The 24,343-nt window shown below is 31.2% G+C and overlaps 1 protein-coding gene across 1 annotated transcript in view; it reads right to left on the reverse strand.

Annotated features, from left to right (window-relative positions):
* LOC113523037 (uncharacterized) overlaps window positions 1-15,310 on the reverse strand; it is a 78,534-nt gene extending 63,224 nt beyond the window's left edge. The window contains exon 1 of the mRNA XM_052897672.1: window positions 15,114-15,310. The gene's annotated coding sequence lies outside the window, so the exon portion shown is untranslated. The remainder of the gene's footprint in view (window positions 1-15,113) is intronic.
* Between the last annotated feature and the right edge of the window lie 9,033 nt (window positions 15,311-24,343).

Here is a 24,343-nt window from a genome sequence, read left to right on the forward strand (position 1 = left end):
TGTGGTCAATCTATTTATGGTATGTGTCAATATACATTCTATATCTATAACAAACCATTAACATACTATTATTGGGCTTGGGACGTCCTCCATTAGAAGAGGATATTAGCCTACTACCACAGATAATATAACACTAAACTGGTTTTATTATAAGCTGGTCAAGTGTCAAGCCACTTGAGAACAGAATATAGGATGGTGCATAGTTTTTTTTATACCACTGAGGTGACAAACAAACATACGGCCCACCTGATGGTAAGCGATTACCGTAGCCTATGAATGCCTGCATAGTGTTTTGTTTCCCTAGAATGCATGGTCAGTCTCCTTTTATGAAATCTTAGAAAATAACGGGTGTTATTACATTGTATTATAATAAAGTTACAGTTAACTGTGTGGTCGCAGCATAGAATGGGCCACCCCTTCCACGTGGGTGTCGTAAGAGACTATTAAGTGTACTTAATAATCGAGTGATAAGCAGCAGCGTTCCTATTAAAACATCTCCAAGGCCTTAATACAGTTGCCAATCCGCCTGCCAAGCGTGCCAACTACTGGCGAAATCCTCTAAGGGGGAGGCCTGTGTTCAGCAATGGACAGTTAACGATGGTGAGCTGATATGGTATGTTATTACATAGTTACATACAAGGATAATGCGTAAATTACTATAAATATGATTGTTAATGAATCTTTTGTTAGAACAGATGTTATCTTCTTATAATTTTTAAATTATATAAACTAATATTGTAAAGAGGAATTTTTTTTTGTAATGGATAAACTAAAGAAATACTGAACTTATTATTTGAAAAATAATTTATCTATATGTCTAGATATACATATATTATTATCGAGTAATATAGTATATATTGTACCTTGTATTTTATTTAATAAATTTAGTTTGTTCTCACGAATTGTAAATGTTAAATTACTGATACGGTAATTAGGCAAGTGACATAATATGCGATGCATCAGCGTATCGAATGCATGCAACTAGCACATAATACGCAATTGATTGCTCTGCAATATTTGCCCAATATGCAAGTCCACGTTGTGCATTGGTCCGGCGAAAATTACAATGAATAAATTAAAGATTTCTAAATGTTGGGAAACTAATAGGTATCTAGCGTACCTAAATATACAAGGTTAGTCGAAATCGATATACGGATATCGAAACTCATTCATGTAACTGAACAAATTTTTTTAAGCAATTGTTAATCAACCAATCGTTTTACATTATGACTAATTTTTAGCTGCGACTTCGTCCGCATGGGATATGTATACTGATCGGAATAAAAATAACATCATTCCATATAGTGTGTGTATATGTTATTAAATTTCATGATGATTGGTCGAAGCATTAAGCATTAAGCCGCCAATAGGTAACACAAACAATCTAACGTAGTTTTACATTTATAATATTAATAAGGATAGAGTTTATAATAGGACTAACTCATCATTATCATCATCATAACAGCCTTTAACTGTCCACTGCTGAACATAAGCTGCCCCTTTACAGGTGTTTTGCCAGTAGTTGCCACTCTTGGCAGTCGAGTTGGCAAACGGAGTTAGGCTTTAGAAATGCTTTAAGAGGGACGCTATTGCCCATTCCTCGGCCTTCTTTAGTTGCCTCTTATGACATCCACGGGAAAAGAAGAGGTGGCCGATTCTATGCAGGAACCATACGGCCAATAGGACTAAGTGGCAAAATACAATTTATTATTATCATTAAGATATCGCCAATAAACCTTTAATTGAATAGGGATTAAAGATTTTTTCGCTACTTTCCCGATAATGTTTTTGTTTTTGAGTAATGTCACTTGTTTGTTGGATAGTCGCAAATTGCGTATGAATACAATGAAATTAATACAAGTGTATTTTACGTCTGTTTATTTAGATGTCCACTTAAAATAATATCTGAAACATATTTATAATAATAACTGTATGCCAATCTTTATTGAGCTATCGTCTACAGTTTTTGTTAATTATATAAAAATCTTTTTGATCTATATTATAAGAAAGATGTGTGATGAGCATCCGTTAATCTAAGCCGTTAATATAGTACAGTAGCCTTGAATTTTAATATAATTAAAAAAAAAAATAACCTGTCACCGCGGCGAATTAACACAGAAATAGATTATACAAGGCCGTATTGGTTTTGGTTTATCTGTGCCACATACGATCACATAATCCAAACATAGGTAAATGCCAACGGAGCGGGCGGCCTCGTCGCATGACCTGGTGGTTGATTGGGCGTCCACAATTACCGAAAACTAGATTATGTAATAATCAGAATACGTAACACTACAAAGTTTGCTCAGACATTTCTGTTGATTTCTCGCAGCGGTGACATATCGCTTATTAATAATGAATTCAGTAAATAGTCTGTTAAATATTTTTATTATTTCGTAATGTGACAAAAACTCGTCTTTCAACTTATCAATGGGTATTTTTATTGAAAAAATTTGGCATGAGGTTGGGTACACTGTTTTTTGACATACGCTTATAATCTCTTTGCTTTTGATTTTGGTCTTCTTAGAAATTGATTTAAGACAATCATTTTGTAACCTTGTGGACATGAGCCTATTACTATAGGTATGTAATTATTTATTTAAGTTGCGAAATCATGGCAAAAAGGCTAATTTAGAATTTGTTAGATGATGCCTTCAGTGTAATTTGAAACATGTACCTATTGTGATTGTTTTATTTATAGTGTAGCTGATTATTACAACTATTTTTTACTAACATTAATTAGTAAATATTTATATCGGTTTTTCTCATATTTTAAATTTGGGGTTATTATTTAACAATATTACTAATTTATTTAAAAAAAAATTAGCAAAGACTGCCGATGTGCGGTAACGTCGGTATTCTCAAATTTTATGATACTTACTACCTGTGTTGCTACCTTTACTGATCGGTGGTGTCTATGATGCCGTATCATCAGTGATATATGATACTTCTCATGTGTCACCATACCTGAGGAAGACGGTGTTATGCTTCCTTATCCTGTAATTTCACTGTCATATCTACCTTTACTTACTTATATTTACATCAAAAAATAAGTCATTAGAAATTTATAAAAACTTACATTTGAGCATAGGGTGTGAAACATGGACAACGACGCAATAGGAAAGAAAATTTTTATAGAGCATAGTATAAGGAAAAATAGAGGGCAAAACATGAAGGGAAAGACCGAGAAATAACTACATGGGACAGATAAAGGCAACACTAGATGTCCGATTCACATCGGACGTCTAGTGACATCACTGTCAATGCGAGGCATTCAATCGCAAAAAAAACAAGTACAAATCTTTCATTTTGCCTATTTTATACAAGTTGTTAATATATAATAATCACATTATTTTATTTTTATAATTATTTCTTCATTTTCTACGTGGTTGACCTAGAAGCTATTTTGGATATAAATACCGGTGTTTTTATTATTTTATTTAACTTTGGCGCAATTTTAATAGACGTGTGAAGCTATTGTGAAAGTTTTATTGTGTATAGTTAAATTATAAGCCCAGAACCATAGATGTAGGATAATAACGCCACAGATAGATGCAATTCTTAATCTATGATTGTAGTCTACAATCATAGACTAACGTATTGTACATAATGGGATATATGCCGTAAACCAATAAGCACCATTTGTTAATTATTGTTATTATTCCAACAGAACAGAACACGTTTCTTCATTGTATATGTCTAAACATTTATATTAATATTATAGATATTAAAATAGTAAGATATGATGTCTGTGTCTCACTACAATATCAAATTTATTACGAGGAAACTCAAACCGCATACTTAATAGCGTAAGATTCATATTTATGTAAAATAAACTTTACAATTTATGGGGTTTTCATTCACAATATATTACGTAAGAATAATGTGTGACTAGACTATGGTTTAAGAGAATTAAATATCTATACTTTATATTGTATGTACAACTGAAATAAAAAAATAAAAAATTAGATAGTAAGAAAATAGGTTAAAACTGTTAGGCCTTATTAGAAAAATAAAAGACATTCTTTAAGGGCGTTAGATATCTTTTTTTGACAAAATGTTTTATTAAGTGCCCATTTTGTGTATTTACTTTATTCTTTATTGAAATAACTTTATTGACCAAAAAATGGCCGTGTAATTCAGGCATAGAGAGGGCGAGGGATGAGCGGCAGCGTCTCTCTTAAAATATTTCTAAACCTTAACTGCGGTTGCCAATCTGCCTGCCAAGCATGGCAACTACTGGCAAACTCTCCTAATAGAGAGAGGCCTATATTCAGCAGTCGTCAATTAACGGTGATATGCTAAAAGGGACGCTGCTGCCCATCGCTCGATCATTAATTTGGTGTAATACATTTCAATTATAAAAACAGGTATTAAAAATACAGTAGAGCCAAGCAAGTAGTTGCACCAATGAGAAAGAATAATCAAATAAAAAATCAATTAAAAGAATTCTATTTATAGAGGTCCATTATATTATTACCATACGTTACTTGATTATTTAGATTTTGAGGCGTATACTGTGATAACCAACTAAAAATTGTTATATATTAGGATTTATACAGATATAGTATATAACAAATAACCAACGAATAGATTTATTTATTTATTTATTTATTTGAAAGTTACTCACCACACTTACAGTTTCCCAAAACGTGTAGTGAGCCAAAGTTTTATTTTACAAACTTACAAATTAAAAATAGATGAACAGTCTAAGTTGGCTGGACTGACCATAATCTCAAGCAGAGTGCCTCAATTGTGATGATAAATGTAGAAATGCCTTGATAAACCCACTAGCAGATACTAAGAATACCCAGTAATTGGTATACTATGTATACTCGGTTTATACATGCTACACAAGTGTCACTTGTGTTTCTGGCTAACCGTATTGAGAGCACAACTGTGTTCAATATAAACTTGTCGCTGAATGCAGTCTGCCTTCACCACCTACATAATTCGAATCCACGTCACAGAAAGGGCACTTTGCTTAGTTTTCTATCTATAATAGTTTCTTACTTAATATAATTTTAATTTATTTGATATAAATGTGTCAATGTAAGAAAGTAATGTTTTAAAAAAAAACCAGAACTATGACTATAGTTTTTTAATTAGTGGTTTACAAATAATATAATTTAAGATTAAGTTCCATAAAAAACCGACTTCAGTTATGACTGAAGAACTAATCTGTACAGTATGTCCTGTTAGATAAAAAAAGAAATTTTCCAAATCGGTTTAAGACTGAGGGACTTATGAGGTAACAAACAATACAACTAAACTAAGATCCTCCTATTTAAAGTCGGTTGAAAAACAACAGCTGCTTCAGACGTGACAAAATTAATATTGAATATAATATCTCACTATTCTTATTTTAAAATAAAGCAAACACTCCGGAGAATGATGAAATGTTTCGTAAACACTTTTGCTTTGAAATATTTAATAGGTATATCAGTTAAAAGAATTCATAAATCGTTCAGTATGCACGAAAATATCGCGTAACATACAAAAAAAAAAAAACTATTTATTTATATTTTTGCACACATTAAAACACGTCTACAGGGCGTACTTAATGTCTGATGGCATTCTCTACCAGTTAACCGTTACGCTAAACAAAGAGAGTAAATGGCGGTGCATTGATTTAATAAAATCTATTTGTAAATTAAATAAATATTTTAAGAGATAACAACTTTAATACATTTATTTGTTTTACGACATTAATTATCTTCTCTTTTTGGGTGTCGTTTAAAAAAATTAAAAATAGCTACAAATAGTTTCCCCTAAAATACATACTGAACATTATCTTGAATGGTTATAGTAATAGGACTGTGAGAAGTAAACAACGTTTTCCATAATGCAAAATATCTAAACGACAGAGTTTCACTTATCTTCACCTTTCGTCTATCTTAGGTCAAGCTCTCAGGTTGTTGTGTTTCTAAAAAGTTCCTCTCTCACTCAGCTAGAATTACATTATTATGTAGGAAAAGGGAATATTTCCTATATAATAATTTAATTTTGTTTTTGAAAAGGTTAATCAAGTTTTCTTTCAACTTATAAATCTGTATTGGGTTGGTAAATTCGTCATGATGAATGAACTGAAGTGACCGAAGCGAAGTGAAGTGAATCTTCACCTATTAATCTGTTACCTGATAACGTATACCAATAGTGTCATTATTATATTTATACAGAGGCGTTATTATATTTTTAATCTATAAAAAAATTTTATAAAGCTATGATGTGCTTGGCTATTTGATTTTATCTGTGTGAAGATGGAATGAAATGAGTAAAGGGAGAAAGAGTCTTGAAGTACAATTTACTCCTTTCATCTCTAAGTCAATAAAAATAAGGCTAAGGTGGAGAGAAACTGGTTTCCAGTAGTGGGATTTTAAGTAGCTGTTTTTCTATGGATGATACTGGAATGGTAACCCCGCCTACGCAATCGGTATTCGCTGGCAGGGTATCCGTGGTAGATGATAGGCGAGCATGAAAGTAGGTTAGTTAGTCCACCGTGATGAATTCTACAATAATTAACTACGATGTTTCCATGGGGAACCGCGTGGAGGTGACCTAACAGCCTATATTGCTAGCAATGGGACTGTTAGATTCCATTACTAACAATCCCTTTTCCCCTGTTAATGGACTGTTAGGCTAAGTAATAGAAAGGTGTTTGCTGCATCAGATAGAATTAGCATACCTACCGGCTGAGTTTACATTAACAGTTATTAATATACAGGAAATTCTACTTTATACCTTGTTTATAAGGTTTTGTTTTAATCTGACACGCTGTCCTCTCCCTGAGGAGCGGTCAAGACGCAAAAACGAAGTGCCTAGTTTAAATACTAATATATCTGTTATATGTTTTTTATTTGTACGTTTCCTATACTTTTAAGGGCTACAATGAGTGTTCAAAACGTATAATGAATATTAACTACATACTTTGAGTGATGTTATGATTGATTAAGAGTTATTTATGCTTTATTCACATGTTTATTTATAGATTTGCTCAACTAGTTTCAGATTTGATTGAAACTCCTAACTGCCATGCGGCATGTATCCGAAATATCAAAAATAGTTGAAAATCATAAAAAAAATAGCGAGGAAAAAAAATAGGTATTTCATCCGTCTTTGATTTATTCGTGTAGTAAAGCGTAAAATATATGTTACCATTTCTTAGTGGTCTCATATATGCTCTCGGTATACACTGATGAAGCACCAGTGAGGGATGACAGATGAGCAATCAGACTAGTTAAGTCGTAGTACCAAATTTACTAGGTATTAGTTACGATGGTTTCTTGGGAGAACTGCAAAGAGGTCGACTTATTTTTTTAATGGATCATAATGGAATGGTAGCCTTGCCTGTGTTAACGGTATAAGCTGTCAGAGAAGTAGTGAGGGATGATAGGTAAGAATGAAATGGCAGGTCAGTTTTTTTTCTGATGGGTGAAAATGGTATGGCTCCGCCTGCGCTAACGAGGTACGCTGGCGGAGCACCAGTGAAGGGTGATAGATGAGAATGAAAACAGGCCAGTTAGCCTATCATGATGAATTCATCAGGAATAAACTATGATAGTTTCCAGGGAGAACCGCGAGGAGGTCGACCTGGTTGGGTATATTGCTAGCAATGGGATTCTCGCTCTCCATTACTAACAATCCCTTTCCCCCTGGCAGGTCAGTTAGTCCATCGTGATGAATATACATACTTGTAATTCAGGGACCACGTGGAGCTTGACTGGACAGGGTATGCAGCTAGCAATGGGACTGGTAATCTTCATTACTAATTATCACTCCCCCCCCAAACTCAACCTATTAGGGCATATTGCTAACAATGTGGACGTTGGTCTCCATCCAACAATCTTTCTCCAGAATATTGTACATGTAAGAGACAATTAGCGGAGTTCAGCACAAAATACAATAAAATTCCATTCGTATAGTTAGTATCGTAAATTCTTCTTATATAGGAAAAGATCATTGCCCAATTTAAGTTGCCCAAGACATTTAGAGGTTGTTTTATATCACGAAGGTAAACAAGCATTTCGTCTGACGGTTAACTTGACATAATGTATACCTAGTATATATATGGACGGACACTAGTGATACAAGGGGTGTCACGTGCGCGCTGCCAACCATGACCTTGAACCTTTACACTAATTTGGTTTATTACAGTAGTGTTAAGAAGTATGTTATAAGACAGATATTATATTTTTTAATGTATAACTTATGAGCATATATAGTCTGCAGTAAATATATACGGTAATGAAATGTAGAGCGGAGTAAGAGAGTAATTGTAGCTAGTTGTACAAAAAAAACAGTCAATCTCTTATAGGATTTTCAAAAAATATATAAATCTATGTATATGACTAATTTCAAATTATATTACATATTCATAAGTCAGTTATTTTTGTTAGATTTAAATTTGTCCTATTTATATTTGGACCATAGGCTAATATTCTCAGTGCATTTATATTTCAATTAGATAAACAATTTACTCAAAATTATAATTTACTCGTAGTAAATTTGTACTTAAGGTGTAATATATCGTATTCGTAAATTGCACAGGTAGAGTTTTAATATAAAAAAGCATTAAAAATGTACCTGTACTGAAATAACGTACTTTATCAACCTTATATGTATGGTTATCGATACATATTTTTACAACATTCAATGGCATTATTCAGGCAAAGCGCACGAAAAATGTGGCTCAGTGTACATGCAAGGCGAAAGTAAGCGGCGACCGGTCGCTCGAAGGCCGACAGCCAAGCGCTTTTGTCTAATGCCTGTAGTTAAGTCATGAGATGAAGCGGAAATATAACGCAGTCAATGTTTGTATTATAGAAATAATTATGAATTGAATTTATGAGTATAATACAAGTTGTTAACTGGATCTTTTGAGGGAAAATTGTCATAATGACTACTGAATCCTGTATTCACGAACATTTAATATTACCTTTTTAGTTTTTATATTTAATTATGTTCTACATATATGCGATCTTGATGAAGGCATAATGACTATTCTATTCGACTCCAAAACAAAAATGTCTAAAACATTTTTGTTTTGGAGTTTATTTCCTTTAGTATGGAATATCATAAGATGTAGAAATTTAGCTAACGGTATATATTACGCATATTTTTTATACTTAGCGAAATACCTATATAAACGAAATCTTGTTTTATTTCCTTTAATAAAAATCGCTTCAAATTTGCAATATCACCGATGATAGCATCCATCGGTCGGGAATATTGCGTACAATTTTAATTTCTTAGAATAAATATTTTTTATTACATGTATTATTATCCTAAATATCAATCAAGTTATTTTTTGTTACCTTATGACTATATAAAAATGAACATAAGTTACAAAGGATTGAGTACTGTCAAATTATTAAAGTATAGACTTTTCTAAATGATATGGGTAAACATTAACACTGTCTGTTTATTACTTGAACCATTCAAGAATGCAGAAACACTACAGCAAAAACGCATACTGCACCACTCCTACATCGGGGTAAACTGTCTCGTTTCTACACCCTTTGTGCCCGTCTATCTGTCCTTGTCGCTTTTATGGACCCATGACGAAAGGCACAACGACTCTTGTGATGATTATAGCAAATCACCGAAGTTTTGACGTTGTATGATGCACCTTCGTACTGACATTCCATTTTTGGATTAAAAAAATACGAGGACTAATTCGTATTTGCTCGAAAATAAAATAATTTTTAAGTTTTTTTTTTGTTTAATTTCTCTCTGTATTAATTACTATTAATTGGGAAATTTTCAATTACTTTGATTAAAACTTGCCCAATGGTATTTTATTTGCTGTCACCGAAACAAGTTTCCTTTTTGTGTTTAAGGTTAAATATATAATTTTGAAAACAAAATACAAGTTGTTTAGGTCTAAAGGTAAGCTACTGCAATTAATAATATTATAATAGGACAAAAAAAGTCAATGAATCCAACTTTAAATTAAAAAATGATAATTTACACTCTGAACAACATGTTGCGATTGACAGGACTTTAAACTATAGACAAAACTTAGTAAATCGTAACTTACGGATCCAGCAAGAGGTTTAATGGTGGAAAGAATCAGTTACAACGATTCGATTGACTTCGATTTTAAAAATGTCACTCAGTGCATTTTTTTACTAATAATAAAAAGATCGCTGTTTCACTGTTGTTTCGCAGTTTGGGTGCCAAGCGGTTAACACTAGGCTCCGAGCAGCGATCTATAAATTTGCTTGAAGATATCTTATTTAGAGGTGAAACACGTGTCGCAAAAAGTGCGTGGACGAAATGACAGTCGGCGATTGATGGCTAATATAGAGGGTTGTAAAAGTTATGCTAATAATAATAATAGTAGTCAATCTGCGAGCATTGGCAGGTGTACACATACTAATGGTAGCAGAATTAAACAAAATAATTCTAATCAAATAACCAGTGATATGGAATTCCACAAAATAACACTTCAGTAAAAGATAGCTGTCACCTGTATTGTTGTACCACGCAGTAGATAGCAGATATAGTCTTGAGAAATGGTGTAGTGAGTTTGACGGTATATGTTCCTGGTGGGAATTTCGGAATTATTTATATATTTGATTTTTATACATCTTAAGGAATGTACTTGCAAAATTATAGCAGTAGTTTTGATATTTTATGACATTGAATGAAAGAGTAAGAGCAAATTTAAGTTTTATATAAATGAGTAATATTAAACTAATATAGAAAATGGTTTTAATTAAAATACGTACTAAAATGTTTGAAAAAGTATAATAAAAAAAAATACTTATAAACGTATTTCTTTATATCTGATTCGAACTGTAATTATTATTGGCATTATTTGTAAAAATAAAGAACTGCTATTGTACAGAACTTTTATGTATACTATAAATAGCATACTAGTATTAGCGCAGAGACAGTTTTTTTTTGTTATCTTTTTTATAGGTTTGTTTTTAAAAAACGTATAACAGCTATAAAAGTTTTATTATTGGCTGCAGCTGTCTCCGGTGGTGCATTTGTATGGACCTCGTACTTATGTCGGAATGACATAAGTTAAAATGAAAAAAATATCATACATATGACTGGGATTTTAGAATTATAAATAAAATTAATTTGTTGTGGGTTTCCACATAATGCCTTCATATTAGATGGTTTTTCATTTAGATGGTCTTTTTTATGTCAATAACATTAATATAAATAAATTGGCATGTTTACCAGTGTGGTGTTAACCTCTATGTCATTATCACGCAGACATTTAAGTAGTTTTTTTTTATTGAATTAAAGCAACGTAAACATACAGTTGTTGACTCTTATACATAAAAATAATAAATTTATTAAAATACACTACATTTTTTGAGTAAAAATGGATCCAAATTTGGGTAAAAAATAATACTTAACCAGGTTTTATTGTTCTTTTTAACGAGAGATATGCTCTTGAAAAAGAACTGTATATTTTACGAAATAATAAGACGGTCGCTGCTAGTGGTAGAGAAAAATATAATCACGAATGATGACATTGTCAAATATCAAAAAACAAAATAAAAATTTAAAAATATTCTCTAAAAAGGTGCGTTCTGCACAGTTCTATTATTTCTGTGTTTGAGCACAGTAAAGTTTCATTGAAGTGACTAAATTATAATTTAATATTGCGAGTAACCGTTGTCATCTATTTATTTTGTCGATAAACGGAGGAAGTATAAAATTAAGGGGTGAGTTATGCACAAGGGTTGAGTTAAACTGCTGAGTATAGTTTACATGGTAGGTAATTAAGGAAATTGTAACGATAGTACGATTAGAAAAATTCAAGTTTATAAATGGATTAGTCAATACCTCAGTAAAATTAACTTTATACATTTATACTCTACTAGTTATATCCCGCGTCTTTGTCCACGTGAATTAGTATATAAAATATTCTAAGTTACGGTAATGACCTATACGTGTACCAAATTTCATTCGAATCCGTTACCTAGTTTTTGTGTAAAAAAAAATAACAAATGTCGGTCCATTCAAATATCTTCACAAACTTTTATATTTATAATAGTGTTAGGATGTCCAGGTAGAGACGGGAGAGTTAATGACTGGTTATGAACTGAATAGGGGTTAGTCAGATGTAAGTTAGAATTAGTTAATAATACTGCATTCTCATTTATATTATTAAGACCAACTTTATCTTTTACAATAGATTTGTGACCACGTAAGAAGACACATATTCTATAGTTTTATTCGTTTTACTGATGTGATGGAAGAGTCATAAATAAAAATAAAACAATTCATTTATCTATAATATAATGCTATTAACGTCTTGTAAAAGGTTTGTAATGTTAGGGAGATAGTTAAGTTTGACATGTGACACAAAAGTTAAGTTTCAAAATTGAGTTCTGAATACTATAGTAATTTGCGACAATAATAATATTTACATACTAACTATTTACTTATTTTCGCCATGTGGTCCCGGTATTGAATAGGCCTCCCCTTCCTTTCCCGTGAGTGTTGATAAAGGAGTAAGTGTTGACTAAAGGAGGGCGAGGGATAGGCAGCAGCGTCCCTCTTAAAACTAACTGTCTAACTCCTAAAAGCCTAACTGCGGTTGCCAATTCCGCCTGCAGTGTGACAACTATTGGCATAACTCCCCTTATGGGAAAGGCTTATGTTCAGCAGTGGACAGTTAACGGCTGAAATAATAAATAATAATAATATTTACTTATTTATAGTGTCTTTTTTTAAATAAGTAACTTTGATACACTGTGCTTATGTCCAATAAATATATATTTTGATTAAATATCAGAATGTGATTCATTAATGTTAAAGTTACAACACAAATATAAGTTAATATAATACTGCACGTTGAACAAAGATAAAAATGTGGACAATCTAAATATTGTTGAAATCGACAACATTACGTGCGCCTGCGCAGTTCGTTGCAGTTGATAATATTGTTAGATACGTGAAACTGATATAACTAATTATTAGATTAGAGATTATAATCAAGTATATCTAACATCAAAAGTTTCGTAACTCAACGTTCTGTTTTGTGTAAAAAAAATCTTTTCTCTTTTTCTATTTACGTTCGTTTGACCATCAAATTCTATATTTTTTTATAGTAAAATATGGTTTTTTTTGGATTAGATTTTTTATTTGTATATATTAGCTATTACCCGTGACTTTGCTCGTGTGAGCTAGTAAATATATAAAGCATCCTATGTGCAAAGTTAGCATATAAACTATCCGTGTATCAAATTTCATTCAAATCCATTCAGTAGTTTTGCATTAATGAGTTATAATTATGCATCCATACAGATAAATGTTACAAACTTTCGCATTTATTATATTAATAGAAGAGTGGTGAACAATCGGTCATCGACATCAACGTCAGGCTATCACAGGTTTTATTAATATAATTAAAATGCAATGTTTTAACGGATTAACATGAATTGTTCATAGCAATATATAAGAATTTAAATTTCAAATAGTTGTATGGGCAAATGAAATGGAAAAACAACCGTAAATTTTAACTATAAATGAATTCTTGAATAAGACTCTTGGAATATATCTATAAAATTATAAAGAGAGAGAGAGAGAGAGAGAGAGAGAGAGAGAAAGGAAGAGAGAGCTAGGTTTAGACATTCATCATTGAAAATCGTTGTCTCTAAAGCTATCTCTATTACTGTTAAGTGAATATTAGTCAATTTGTATTTTGTAAATTGATTTGATTATTTTTAAGTAATTAAATGAGGTGTTAATTGCAATTTAATGTAGATTTCATTTTATATTCTTGAATAAACTGATTTGATACCATATTAATACATCACAAATGTTGACCAGTTCGACGCTATTTCAAATTATAATGCCAAATCTCAGCATAATTTGACCCGTGGTGGCCATGATATTTACACAGATAACTGTCTTAATTGTATTATGTTATTCAGTAAGCACTTGGGAAGCTGCCATTAGATGAGCTAGTTATAATTGTAAACAGAGAGATATTTAAAGTCCAATACGAATTAAAACTTGTGAAAGAAAGCAGAATTTTTAGAAATGAGAGAAGACATTTACTTTTTTGTATAAAAATAATATTACATTTTTTTTAAGTCTTTACAGGATAGATCCCAAGTCGACAAAGTCCAACAGATAACAAAATAAAATTCAATCATATTTAACTGTAATATAATAGTGAATATTCTAGCCCTTGTAAATTCCGTCAGAGAATAAAGAGATTAATTAAGTAATTAGTGAAATAGTCGAAAATAACATCCTTTTAGACCTTATAAGTGATAACATATGTTTGATGTTTAAATGGCGATAAAATCTATTAAAATATCTTTATACCTATAAGGAAATATAGCGGTGTTTACGTACAAACTGTAAAATGTAGTACTATCAAAATGTAAATTATATCAGTAATAATAAAAATAAAATAATAATATATACTAAAATATAAATATATATTTAAGTTTCAGAATAATATAAGTCAACTAACTTTAAGACTTAAGAAGTGGACGCTACTCTGTACTAAAAGAAGTACGTTGAAGTCTTTAGTTAAGAAGACATCTTACAGACGTATTTTTTTTTATAATTTTTTATCAATTATATCAATAATAAATTAGTTCACATAATGTAATGTCTAGAAAAAAAAAAAAACAGTATATGTGGTTATTTATTAAATTAGCTTATTTATATTCATCCCCAGCGTTCAACATTCCTTCATCATTTAACCATGAAAACCGAGGTGATAGTGAATGGACGGATACTTTCACATATAATATTAGTATGAATTTATAGATGTATTAATTTCTAACAACAATAAAATTGAAAAAAAAAAACGATATGTCATACTGAATTATGTAGAGCTTTTGAAGACTAGGCAGCATGGTCTCCGACCTTAGCCTGTTCCAAACGGAACAAACGTACTAAAAAAAAAAAATTATGTAGAGCTCTTAATATTTCGCGTAGGAAACCGAATTAATCATTTTAATGATAAATATTAAAGAGTATAAATAAAATACTTATAATTACATAAATAAATTATTAATAATAAGTGATTATATTTGGTTTTAAATTAATTTTGATTGTGATAAAAAATATGATGGCGGCAAAACAATTTGAAATAAACGGTAGATAATATTGGCACTAACCTGTCTACAAAGAAGACATTCACTATAACACAGGCACAAAATCCTTAAATAAGTTCGTTTCACTGGCACTTTGTTATGTGAAATAAAAAAGAAATAAAAGTATAATTAAAATATTTGAAAATGGAACGGTTAACGTTCCGCGTTCAAATTTCGAAGCGGCTGGGTCCGCGGTGCGCGCGCGAATGTCGACCGGTCACGTGCGCCCGCCCACCGGTCGAGCGACACCTGTTACCTTACCAAATTAAATAGGTAGGTGCATACGACGTACAGGGTTTTTTCCCTTTTCCGGTCTTGAACCCTTTATCGCTACAGGTCTTTGTTGTTTCTTAGGATTCCAATAATTTAAATGCTCATTATTTTAATCGAATTATAATTGTAAGATATTTCAATTTGTAATACGAGGTAGGTATTGTATCATATTTTTAAAATATTAAAATCTAATTCCAGTTTATAATCGTCTCAAGGTTTATTGTATTTGAAAGTAGCACTATTAATAACTGTTTACTAATAAAACATCAAATTGTGATCCTTTCTATTGAATTGATTTGTTTGTTTTAATCTCGCCAGATACAAGGACAATAGATTGTGTTTGAAAAACTGATAGTTTTTTGTGAGAGATTAATTCAATACCAATTACTATCAGCTTTTTGTTTTATTCTATTTATTACCTTTTTAAACATATTTAGCATTTGTTTTGTTAGGTAGTTGCCGGTTGCACGTTATACCTATTTAAATCGTATTTTATTTTTACATACTTATTTATTATATGTATACATAGATGTATATATTGTATTATATGTTGCCTGTATTTATTGAATTATACTTATCGTAATAAAATAAATTTAATACACAATATGTAAATAATACGAGATATAACAATTCGGAATTGTTATTGAAATTAATTAATGTTCAAAATAAAATAATATATTTTTATTATTACTCCAATGTTTTGCATAATATACCACTTTATAATATATATTTTATTTATTTCTATCATTTGTCATACATGATTATTATAATTTGGCACCATTGTGTCTATTATTATTTTTTATTCGATTTATTCCTAGATATTAGTAATAAAGTATAATATATTTCAAAATATTTTTTCATAGGATAATGCAAGAATTTTAAATTTTTACTTTCATATAATTAATACCAATGTCAACTGAAATAATTTTCTATGGTATATTGCCAACATTAATTAATATTGTAATACATTAAACATTACAACATAATAAATTCATTAAAAATTAATGTATAAATCAGTCTTTTTATAAATAGTTTGATAAAGTATTGACAAAGCTTGATTAAAATAGGGTATATATGCAAACATGGTACTTTTAAATTTGTTAGGGTTATGCGTCTAACTCGCAAAAGCTCAGGTAAGCTGTTATCGCCCGGAGCAACTCGGAATAAAATTGCCCCTGATTGGAATTGGAAATAAAGAAATGTATTATGTTTTCTATAATATTCTATAAAAACTTCTTTTGTTTCCTTTAATTCAATGAAACGGGCATGTGTAAGCATAATGCAGACTGTTTAAAAAGATGACCGCAATGGAATTTATAAAGTAATTGATAAAGAGTCTCGTCAGTCGCAAGAATAGTTGGAAAACATACGTGGGTTATAATTCTTAGTGCAGTATTATGACGTTACCTATTAAAACTTTCCGTTCTTTATAAATAAGAATGTGAGTTCTTTTTTCTGTTTGTTAGGTGTGTTGTAAACGTGTTTAAATTTAGTATATATTTTTATTTAGTATTTGGGGTAACGAAGGAAGGATATAGACCACTTTTTATACCTTTTATATATTTGTATTTATATACTTTTTATATATTTTTGTTTGTTCGATGAATATGAGCGCCTACATCATGGTAACGCTAATGAAATTGTAGATAAAAATTTGTATTATTATGATTAATAATATGAGTTTGTTTGTTGGTTTCCTCTTGGAATCTTAAGACCTTAATCATTTACACATATTAATAAAAATTACTGTAACTCTCTTCTTTTGTAAGTCGATATAAAGGTGATTAGGCGCATTGGCATGTTACATGTAAGTTGCTACTATGTATTCGACTCTTCAGAGAAACTTCAAGCATAGGTCTTTCGTAAGCTGTCTAAGTGAACCCCAATTGATAGCATATCCATGTTCTTTTGACAGGCAAATGCATTATTCGTAATTATAGGACTTTTGTTTTTAGGATTTTGGTAGGGATGAAGTGAAGATTCCTAAAATGTAAATGTTTGTATATATTGTGATTGCTAAGGGAGGGAATTGGGAAACTGTCAAGCTGGTTAATATAAATAAATTAGTTGCCTTTAGTTGGTAAATATAAATAATAAATAAAAATGATTTTACGAAAACTTTTACGAAATTAGGTAATTTTAGCATAGTTGGAGTATTTTCTATATGTATATGTTATATATATATATAGATTATATATCTGCATTTATTATATAATAAATGCAGATGTATAATAATTATCGAATATTTTGTTCATTGAAACGGTTCTAATGATTTCTTATCAGTATTTTCTATCATCGGAGTGTGAAACAGGAATTTAAATTAACACAAAGTTTTTCTTGTTGGCCGGACTTGAACTCACAACCTTTGGGGTTTACGAGTATTAGTCGATGTAGTATACCATCAGACCACAACGCTCTCGGTTTACTAACACTTATCAAATATTGACGTTTAGTTGTTTTCAATTACTGTAATTGCTCCTCCTTGCAAGTCACGCTGCAAACGATGGAAAGCTTTCAAATTTTGTATCAGTAACCGTCCGTAATTATGATTGACTGATGTAACGCGGATTGATCGTGGAAAATGAATTACTTGTTGTATGAGACGTAAAATTGATTCGATTAAATAAATTAGTGTTAAAGAGTAGCATTTTTTATGTAATTCAGAATGTTAAGCTAACAGTCCCCTGATGGAAAGTATTTTTTTTTTAATTTTTTTTTAATGGGTGATAATGGAATAGTAACCCCACCCGCGCTATCGGTATACACCGGCGGGGACACCAGTGAAGGATGATAGGTGAGGATGAAGCTGGTCAGTCAGCCCATCGTGACGAATTCAACAAGAATTGTTCACGATGGTTTCCAGGGGGAACCACGTGGAGGTCGACCTAATAGGGCATATTGCTAGCAATGAAGCTGTCAAACTCCATTGCTAACAATCGCTTTTCCCCCTGATGGAAAGTATTAACCGTCATATATAGATATGGAAACAGCAGTGATGTTTACTATGATATTCATGGTATCCTTAACGACTTCCATTTGTTAGGAGTAAGATGAGGAAGACCTATGTTCGGTAGTGGACGGATAATCGCTAAGATGATGATAATGAAGATGTTGTATTGTACCTCTACCTTCTAATTTATGCCTTATACACAGTTATACAAGTACAGTTAATGGGCGGCCAAACTGGTAGAGATATCAATGAAGATGATTTTTCTGCAGTCTCTATCTGGCAAATCTTGCAGATTTTTTATTTTTTATTTTTTATACAACTTAGAATGGCAAACAAGCTGACGGCCCACCTGATGGAAAATGGTAACTGTCGCCTATAGACATGAGCAGCACCATGGACATAACAGAGTATACTGTTTCGCCCATGATACTCCCCATGCGTTGCCATTCCTGAGGACTCAGATGTTTTCCTCTGTACCCAGTAAATTCACGCCATATCCCACCATTCAAACCGAAACACAGTCATGCAAACACAACTGCTTCACGGTTGAAACACGAATGGGACAGAGGTACCCAAGCAATCGACTTTTGTACAAAGTCTCCCTCTGGTAAATGGTGATTCTAATTCACTTCTGTACCTTCCATGAAAACCCGTCCAGTAGTTTTTAAATATCGTGAACATAAAGACAGATAGACGCGGTGGGGACTTTGTTTTATAATATGTAATGATGTGTAAAGTGTGTAATTATATCTATAGATGATTGTTACTTAATTTTTAAAGAAATTAATAAAAATTAATTAAAATACACATGGGCCATGTTCTATTTTATTCTTATCGAAGCCACGGAATATAGCTAAAGATATAGATAGAGTGAATAGTAAATATTTATCATACAGTATTAATACGAAGACATCGTAAGGTAGTGTGACAGGAAGTGTCAGGGGTGCTAAACAAGTGGGGCGCCGGCTACTGTGCCCAGTGGAGCGCAGCCGAGACGCTGTCGACCAGCGGGTCAGATACGTGATATGGGAGCAGGCCACATTAGACCATGAATGAATTATGAACATTAATCACTTTTTTTATACTCAAAATGACTAATAAGCTGATGGTCCATGTAATGAAAAGTGGTAACCATTGCCCATAGAGATGAAGAGCATGATGGACTTCACATCATCACACGTGGTCATCGCTATATATAAATGAGAAATATAAATATATAAATGTGAAACTAAAAAGGAATAATATTTTTAAGCTACTTCTAAAAAGGGCGTTACTTTGATCATTCCTTTTGCAAATAAAAAAGTTTATTGCCCTATTGGTCCTATATAAATTTTTTGACGTTTCAACAAAGCTGTTCTTTTTCTTTGCGGAGCAAAAACACTGTAAAGAGCTAGTGTTGTGTGTTCACAAACGAATCTGCTTTTTAAAGGAGCAAGATGTATAATAAAGTATAAAGTTTTGTTAGTAGAGTAAATGGTAATCTTAATTTACTTCATCACTAAGTAATAATTAACATGTGGATTGTTTTCAATGTACTATACGAGTATGCAAACAATCAGCTTATGAACATATCCGATGTCTTATCTTCCCGCCTGAGCGAATAAGAGGATGTTTGAAGCCTGAGAGCGAATCTTGAATGATATCACTACTAAAGTATTCCAACCTTTGTTTGCACAATAAGGTTATGAATAAATAAATGCAGATATATATGAGTGAATCATGAATGAATTTGAAGACTGTATGACTATTTCTATCAACGTACTTACTGATTCGTAAATGTTTGACACAATATGCTTATACTTTTGACTGTTATGGCCTTGGAGACAACAAGGTTGCCTTGCAAGTCCTATATTAATTGTTTGATCGTTGTATTTTAGATTCAATTATATTCAAAAATATGTTAAAATTTGTTAGAATTTCACTTAAATTATTTGACATGTGTTTAAATAAAAATGCTCGTTTAATTACCAAAATATGTAAATACATATTAAACAACATAACTAGGTACGAGTAATAAAAATTGAAATTCATATTTTGTTCATTATTCTAAAGTTTAAATTGTAGTTTAAGTAGATTCATAAAAAATTTAATTATACGTGTTGAACAGAGCTAGCTTTTAAGTAATCGGTTCGAAGTCCGGTATAATAAACATTGTTAATTTTTTAAAATTGATAGCTATCTATTACACTTGGATTTTAAAGATTCATAGATGTATCTACAAAATAATTGTGGATATCAATATAAATTAAAAGCTCAAGAATTCATGGTTAGCTGTAACTATAAATATAAACAAAACAGTACCGGATCGCTAGTTCGCCACAAAAAGGTTGTAAAAACCACGACTCCGTGAATCCCAACCGTCAGCGGTATCTTCACGGTCGTGTATGACTCATCATGGGGTTTATAAGTAAAACATTAAAAATCAAAGCATTTCAAACCATAAAAACAAGACGTTGGAGTCTATATTCCTGTAAATATAAAACTACAGGATTCGTTGATCAAGACTTTCCGTCGATGAGCTTTTTCGTGTTTATTATGTAGTCCTATCCTTTACTTTTAAATATTTCTATCTCTTTTCTTTACGTTGATTGAATGACGGTTAGTGACGTCATATATTATGGTGTTCCTTAATGTCTTTTTTTGTTGCGAAGTTTTACATATAGGTGCTTATTTCTTCAGTTTACTTGTTTTCGTGCCAGTCTCTTCTGGCTCCAGGCGTAGTAATGTCAATAATGAGAATAATTGGGGCCTTCATGAGATTTTCACACGAGAATCTTTGAGCACGGTTTTAAGATTTGAGATGGATGTTACAGGTATGTTTTAATCGGACGGATACAAATAAAATACAAATGTAAATAGTCATAACAGCAAACAAATATTATATATTGTAATTAAATAAATAGATTTGTAAAGATTTCCAGCTACAATAAATGATTTGATTTGATTTGATACATAAAGCAAATAGAACTAAGTATTTAATAAGAATAGACAATAATGTTATAATAGTCAAATAAAAAAAAAATTAAATCACACTAGACTCTAAAAAAAAGTCGGACGTATAAGTTCGCACCTTTTTTCAAGTGACAAACGTACAGCATTTTCTTTTATTTATATAGTTTATTCTAGAGAAAACTTATTTATTACTATAACTTATTTATTATCCGGCTACGATATTCTGTCTAAATTCCAATTTTAAAAATTGCCAAATATGTCTAACTCTCTCGACTATTTTGAAATCCATCAGGTTTTAATGAACAGTATACATTTTTATACAGATTACAAGATGTGGCATCTACTACGTAGACTGTATTTAAGATAAATTCTTGTTGTGGAAACCAATAGATATTTATGTGGTGAACTTTTGCATCTCCCGGCAGAGGTCAGTGTAGGTTACGCTCTATCAGCATCCAGCACCGTTATGTCCTATTACTGAGACTTGGGCCTTGATTGAGAAATATAATTAGAAACTGCACTAGGAATATTTACTTGTTATAATTAAATGTTATTTTTGCAAATATTTTTTATTTTGTAAATACATAAGAAGATATTCAACGGTTTTGCATGGATGTTACCAGATATCTCGGCTAATTCTAAATCTATTTTAATATTTTTTTTGGCACTTAATAGAAATTTGCTGTTTTTTGACCTAGCTAGAGATTAAAAGTTAACCTAAAGATACTCTTGTTTCTATATTACATTTTATTGTAATTTATGATAATAAAACTGCGGGGTACAAATATTTATTACACAATCATCTGATCGGGATATGTTGAAGAAGGGAGGGTGGGGGGGGGGAGGAATTACGTTTACCATCTATTTTCAGATGTCAAGAGGTAACAAACAATGCCACTTTCATATTTATAATTTTAATAAGGATAATTTATTAATTCTGCCATTTGTTCACTACAAAATATTATGAGCAGCTCCGTTGCGAGCAACTGCCAACATGTCAAGGTGAACGGATTCAAATCGGTTGGACTGGTTTAACGACTTTTATTGTTATTTCATTCTATAAATGTTAGTTACATATTTTGTATGTTTGTACGTCATTTGTCAACCATAATTATGCCAATACGCCACCTCAATTAATAGAGAGGCCAATTAACATTTTTTTGTCGAGACATTCACTCAGTATTGTAATAAAATCATAATTATTTAATATTGTTCATAAACCTTACATTCGTCATACTCACATTTCGTCAATCATATTCGAATTCAACGTAGCAGAGGGCGAGCACACCGCTGTCACTTAAATTGATTAGTTAACGGCACTTTTTATCAACGAAGAAGGAAAGAAACAATTTTTATTAAGTAAAATTAAATTTTAATACTTTTTCATATTCTACTATCCATTTTGAGTGTAATTTCAGCTAAGAAGAATGGATAAGGAACTCCGTTGTTACTTTTTTTAAGAAATTGAATTATATTATTGAGAGTTAGAAATTTAAATTGACACATCTTGGTATTAGATTAGAATTCATGATTTTCACTTTTTAATGTCAGGGTAATAAGGCGGTGGCTAATGCAATAATATTACTCGTTATCATCTTTATAATATTATCATAATTATTTGAGTTTATTATAAAATGTTTTCTTCTTCCATTCATCTATATTCGATGTAGAAGTATTGAAATGTATAAAAAATAAAAGAGATTTCAATTGCGTTCGCTAAAAAATATTAAAAATAGCTAAAGGTTTTGATGGTTGGTAAAGTAGATGTAAGTTTCTTTATTAATAAATCAACTTATCGTAATCAACTTCCAGTAGTAGTATTTTTGAATTGATACGACATTATAACCTTTAAGAAAAGAAAAAAAAGGCCGGTAGCACACCTACAATGCCTCTGGTATTGCGGGTGATCATGGGTGGCGGTAGTCACTTACCACTAGGTGGGCCACATACCTGCTTGCAATTGTTTTATAAAAAAAAAAGAAAATCATAATGAAAAACCTCTATTAACAATTAAAACTTTAAATGTAGAAATTGGCAGTACATCAAAGGAAAGTCACAGATTATTGTAGCTTGTTAAAGATGATGTATAAAATATACAGTTGTTACATTATCGTTTATTTATTATTTTTGTACACTTTATTGTACATAATAATAATACATACAGAAATATGACGGTGGAAAACAGATGTAAATATAAAGGCGAATTTAACTCTGCAGGAGTTCTCGTTTATTGTCGTTATTGATATAAGTATATTTATTGACTGGTTTATTTCAGGTATTTGCTAAATTTGGATTTCAAGGTGACAGGTGGATTATGAGTTCGGTTCGGTAAATACGCTGTTAGTAAATATTTTTATAAATCATTATATGGTAGCGTCACGGTCCAGTAGTACCTATACCTACTACTTCGACTTATACGTCACAAAGGTCGTGAGTTTGGATCTGTTTTTTTTCATTGTCATTTCTTACTAACTTACTCTCCGATGATGATAAATATCGATAACAAACCAAATTAATCCATCAAACGGCTTTCTTATACGTATAGACGTTGCAGAACGTGCTCACGTACTGATAGACTGGAAATACAACTACAAAAACGAGAGAAGAAATTAGTTTACACTAGTACGCGAATTTTGTAATTGGGTCTGAGTTTATATAAAATTGTAATTATAAAAAATAACATAAATATTATTTAATATAATGTTGTTATAATTGTAATTTAAAATCGTGAACGTTTAGAACTGTATTTAGGTTAAATTCGAGAATTTTTGTAAAAAATATTTTGAGTTTTCTCTAATTTTGCATTTAAAGAAGTAAATGTTTTTCCTAATTATGTTATATACAGGTGCAAAACACTAAATTCCGACCAGCTGGTTAATGTTGCTGGTTCACTTAACACTAATTCCACTTTAAAACGTAATAAATAATTAAGACTTGTTTTGTTTATAACTCCTTTGAGTTCAAAACTATTCAGGAATTCTGGAATTTTAGAATATAGTCATATAAATATTTACAAAATGAATCCTATTATGATTTGTGTAAAGCGGGTCTTTTAATATTCCAGGTCATCACACTTTAA

This window comes from Galleria mellonella, unplaced genomic scaffold (genome assembly GCF_026898425.1).
Source record: "Galleria mellonella isolate WM207_F2 unplaced genomic scaffold, CSIRO_AGI_GalMel_v1 utg38, whole genome shotgun sequence".
Classification (NCBI taxonomy): Eukaryota; Metazoa; Arthropoda; class Insecta; order Lepidoptera; family Pyralidae; genus Galleria; species Galleria mellonella.